Here is a 6000-nt window from a genome sequence, read left to right as displayed (position 1 = left end):
AATTAAAAAAAAACCCCCACTTTTATTGATTGTAAACAATGTTTAACTCAGTGTTGGGAGGGTGGAAAGGGTGCAAAATTTAATATCAAGTTTGGATTTTCAAAAAAAAGAGTTTATGAATAAGATTGGTTAAATTGATGGTCCGGGGTTTTATGGATATAAGAAATTATGATTTTTCGGTTTACACGTGTATTTTGTCTGCCTGGGGGGGGGGGGGAGGGAGTGGTACTTCTGCTCCCGAAAGTCATATGCCACTTGTGGTTTATACCACACCCATTTGGGTTTTTGGGAATTAACCACCACAAGGTGGTTTCCTAAGGGGTTAGGGGAGGTGGGGGGGGGGTGAAAATTTGAAAATTATTTATTATCTATTATGTAATATTATACTAAGTCAATTTGAAATGAATGTATGGAGATACTATAAATAAATTTCAAAAAAAAGAAAGAATGATTAATGTAATCAAAAATTATCTAAATATTGTTAGTTATAAACCTCAAGAAATAAATGAATGATTTATGAAAGTTTATTCTAAATTATATAACTCAGAGACTTTGAAAGATGAAAACAAAATAGATAGATATTTATCTCAGATGCACTTCCCTAAATTGAGCATGGTAGAATAAGCAGAATTAAATTTTAATATTACACAATTAGGAGTGAAGAAAGTAAAAGTTCGTTACAAAGTAATAAAGCTCTGGGAGATGGTTTTCCACCTGAATTCTATAAAGAAGTTAAATATTTATTGATTCCTCTTTTTATGAAAATGCTTGATCAAGCATCAAGAACTCCTACTCTCCCAAAATCATTTTCAACAGCATTAATCAGCATGATACCAAAAAAGACTGTGACCCTTTGAAGTCTTCATAATTCATTACTGAATGAAGATTAAAAATTATTGCCAAGTTTCTTGACAAATTTGGATTTGGTCAAACTTTTATAAATTGAATTAAGACCTTGTTTCATGATCCAAAAGCTAAAGTAATAACTAATGGACATATCTACTTCATTTCAACAACTGACGAGATCAAGCAGAAAAGGATGTCCTTTATCTCCAGCCTTGTTTATATATATATATATATGTATATAGAACCACTAACAGAAGTAATTAGGAATGATTTGAAAATTAAGGTCGATCAAGAAGAGCACAAAAATCAGTCTATTTGCAGATGATGTTATAATAATCTTGACAGAACTTGAGATTACCTGCAGAAATTACTTTTTAATTCGGAGGAATATGGTAAGATCTCTGGGTACAAATTAAATTGAGATAAAAGTGAAATTAGAATTTGGAGCCCATATACGCAAATTTTAGGTATAAATATGTAGAAATGTTCTTCCAGCCTCTTTAGATCTGTGTCAACCTTCTTCTTTAAAATGAAAAATGATCACATAAAATCTGTTGAGTTTCAGTGTGTTGGGGGGGGGGGGGGGTCAAAGCTCCAGCCAATCCAAGATACTATACTTTTCTTTCATTTCTTTTTATACTATATATAATTCTTTATTACATATATTATTCTTTATGAGAGGGAGGGGTTATAACCATCATGTAATGAATGAAAAATTCAATTAAAACACTAATATTATTGTATAATGATTTATTAATTACATGGAAAAATGAAATAAAATATTCATACAAAAAAAGTTGCTGCATGATCAAAAGCAAAGATAGAAAATGTCAGAAACCCTCCTCAGGACAGGCAGCAACTGTAAGGAGAAGAACAACATCAACATTTCAGATTCATATCCCCTCACATACACTGAAAAGATTAGTTTACTTTATGTTGGAGAGAGGAACAGGAATAGAGATTATAGAGAAAATGGCTGTTATAGTGTGGAGACCAAGGTTACTTCATAGGCTTCAGGATCTATGGTTTCTTTCTTGTCTATCTTCATAAAAATGAGGCAATTTAGGTAATCTTTATTATGTACAAAGTTGACAACCACATGTCTACAAAACAGTTTGAATCTCAATTGCAGTGTTTTAATCACACCTTGACTACATTCTCACTTTCTCTTCAACAAGAATTGTTGGCAATGATGAATCATTTTCAAGGATTGACCTTTTTAGTATCAGCACATTTACAAGGGAAAATATAACAAGCGGAATATAAAAGTAGGGTGATTTCAGATCATTCTGTTATATTTTACATATGAAACTTCTGAGAAAATTCAAATAGCTTATCGTTGGAGATTTAATACAATGTTGTTAAAAAATATGGAATTTAGTGATTTTTTGAAAAAACAAATTAATTTTTTTTGAAAGAAAATTCTAATTCTGTTCAAAGTAAGTTTGTATTATGGGATGCTATGAAACCCTATTTGAGAGGACAAATAATTAGTTATACTTCTAAAATAAAAAAGAATCGATTAAATCAGAGTCTTGAATTAGAGAAACAGATCGATGAGTTAGAAAAGGAATTTCAGAAAGATGCTACAGAAGATCAGAAAATAGAATTATCTAGGCTGAAATTGAATAATACTTTGCAATCTTATCAATTTAAATGTGTGATTAATAGGACTAAACAACGGTATTACGAATGGGGAGAGAAAGCACATAAGGTATAGCCATGGCAATTAAAGAAAGAACAGATATCGAGGACTAATAATGCTTTAAGACGGAATTCTCTTATTAGTTATAAACCTCGTGAGATTAATGATGAATTTTATTCATTTTATAAAAAGTTATATACATCTGAAGGAAAACAGGAAACTGGATCGATTGATTTTTTTTTTAATCACAGTTGAATTTACCGATATTAGAGGATGGAGATATACAGGAGTTAGAAGAACCATTTACTGATTTGGAAATTAAAATGGCTATGCTGGAAATGCCGAATGGTAAATCGCCTGGTGATGATGGATTTTCGGTTGAATTTTATAAAATTTTTTATGATGATTTATCTACAGTGTTTGGGGATGTATTATGTCAAGTTGGAGAACATTATGAATTACCTGAGTCTTGTTCTAGTGCTTTAATTACAGTAATTCCAAAAAAAATAGAGATCCTTTGAAGGTATCTTCATATAGACCAATTTCATTGTTAAATGTAGATTATAAAATAATAGCTAAAATATTAGCAAATAGATTGGCTAAATTTTTACCAAAGTTGATTCATATTGATCAAACAGGTTTTATAATAAATATGCTTCAGATAACATTTTGCGCATGATTAGTTTGATTAATAGATTTCGACAATCACCCAATGATGATATCCTTAGATGCAGAAAAAGCATTTGATAGAGTTGAATGGAATTTTTTGTTTAAAGTTTTGGAGAAATTTAAGTTTGGTCTTTCTTTTATTGGTTGGATTAGGGCTCAAAATAGTATTGATGAATGGTTTGATTTTGGAATCTTTTAAGTTAACTCGATCAACTCGTCAAGGTTGTCCTTTATCACCAGCTTTGTTTGCGTTAGTGATTGAACCTTTAGCACAGGTGATAAGACAAAATATACAGATACAAGGTAAAGTTTTAGATGAGGAGTATAAAATTAATTTATTTGCTGATGATGTATTGGTGTATTTAATAAACCCAGCTCAGTCACTTTTGCATTTGAAGGAATGTTTAATACAATATGGATGTCTTTTGGATATAAAGTTAATTGGGGAAAAAAGTGAAATATTACTGGTAAGTGAAGGAAATTATTCAGTTTATAAGAATATTATTAATTTGAAGTGGACTGATCGAATTAAATATCTGGGTATAATTTTGAATGTTAATCATCAATCTTTATATAAATTAAATTATGCTCCATTAATGAAAAAAATTAAAACTGATTTGATTAAATGGAAAGATTTACCTATTAATTTAATGGGAAGGATAAATACAATTAAGATGAATATTTTTCCGCGTATACAATATTTGTTTCAATCTATTCCGTATTTACTTGATAAAGGTTTTTTTTGAGATTTGAGTAAAATGGTTAGGAAGTTTTTATGGAGGGGTAAATTTTCGAGAGTAGCTTTGAATAGATTAACTTGGAAATTAACGAGTTAGGGGGACTACATTTACCACATTTTCAAAATTATTATGAGGCAGCCCAACTTAAATTTATTAGTTCATTGATGGATTTGGTACGGCCTCCTAGTTGGGCTAAAGTTGAGATGGCAAGTATTTCTGAATTTGAAATACATCAATTTTTGTTTAGGTGGAATATAAATTTGTTACAACAATATAATGTGCCTATACTAAAACATTTAATGAAGATATGGATAAAGAAAAATAAAATGATAGGCTCTTGGGGTAAATTATTGGCTTTGACTCCGTTGTATAATAATCAACTTATTTCTTTTTCAATACATAATCAAAGTTTATTGCATTGGAGATTTAAAGGTGTGAAAAATTTGGGAGATTGTTATAAAGAGGGCAAGTTTTTATCTTTTAATCAGATGAGGGAAGATTTTGGTATTGATAAGAATTATTTATTTCTTTATTATCAAATTCGATCTTTGGTAAAATGTATGTTTGGAAGAGATATGATTTTACCTAAAATGACTAAATTTGAGACTTTTCTTATGAAGGTACCAGAGAAGGGTTATATTTCATTTATGTATCAAATATTACACGATGGTATGGATAAAAAGGGTTGGGATAGATCTAAGATTAAATGGGAAGTGGATATTGGTTTTATTTTTTCTGAAGATGATTGGTTGAAAAATTGTTATGATAGTGTAACTAGATTGATAAATGCACATTATGCAATGATTAATTACAATTTTATAAATCAATTATATTTGACAGCTGAAAAATTTTAAAAATATGGTTTTAATGAATCAGATTTGTGTTTTAGATGTGGTGATATGGTTGGATTTTTTTTTCATGCTGTTTGCTTATGTATACATATACAATCATTTTGGAAGAAAATTCAATCATTTTTAGAATACCTGTATAAGATTAAAATAGTTTTAGATCCAACAGTATTTTTATTGGGTAGTTTGCAACCTCTGAAAGGTTTAGGATTAGATAAATTCCAGCTTGCTTTTGTATATTTAGTTTTATCCGTAGCGAAAAAATGTATTGCTAGTACGTGGAAAGATACAAATATGATTGATATTAATAGATGACATAATGAGATGAAATATTGTTTAATAATGGAAAAAATTACTTATGTTTCACATGATAATTATAATTTTTTTATTAATAAGTGGCTGTTATACTCAGAATATTTACATTTTAATTTATATTGATTAGATTTTAATATGTATATTTAACTTTTTTAAAAAATATTCTTTCTTTTTTATGGCTCTCCTTAGGAGAGTTGGCTGAAAGGGGGGGTCTTTTCCCTTTCTCTTTTTTATATATATAAAAAAACATTCATGTTCATGTTTAATTGCTGTATATGTCATATATTATTTGTGTTTTCAACAAATAAATAGTTTTTTTTTTAAAAATAATTGTTGGCAATGCAAGGTTGAATTATACAGTTTGTACCTTAATTTTTTCCTTTTAGGTTTGAGAACCTTCAACTTACTTCAATTTGCTAATACATTTGTTTCCCTTTAAATCTCCCCCTCCTTTTAAAATGGTTTTCTTTACCTCACATTTGCCCTCTTGCTTGGTTTTTCTCATTATGGATCCTTTTATTTCATGTGATGTGCATTTTTGTCATTTGATTAAAAACACGGTCAATTTTATTTGATTTCTCTCCTTTTCTGTTAATCTGATCAATTTTAAATACTGTTCATCTGTAAAACAGTTATAAATATTCATATTTACAATATCAATTTCCTCACTCTCTCTAAAGATGCTCCATAATGGATGATTTTGCTTTTGTTCCAAAATTGGTCACAGTTTGTATGATGTTTATTTCCTGTTTTACTTTATTTAACTCCTCTTTCACTTTTATTTGCTATTCTGTGAGCAAAGTTCAATCCAACATAGTTTTTCCATTCAGAACAGTGCCCAATTTAGCCTTTCTCCTGCATTTTTTCCAAAAATCTTCCACTTCCTGATAATATACAAGTTATTTGTCCACTCAGCCTCTCTTCCTGACCTGAACCT

Source organism: Narcine bancroftii, chromosome 1 (assembly GCF_036971445.1).
Source record: "Narcine bancroftii isolate sNarBan1 chromosome 1, sNarBan1.hap1, whole genome shotgun sequence".
NCBI classification, from domain to species: domain Eukaryota; kingdom Metazoa; phylum Chordata; class Chondrichthyes; order Torpediniformes; family Narcinidae; genus Narcine; species Narcine bancroftii.
Note: the sequence above shows the minus strand (reverse complement) of the source record.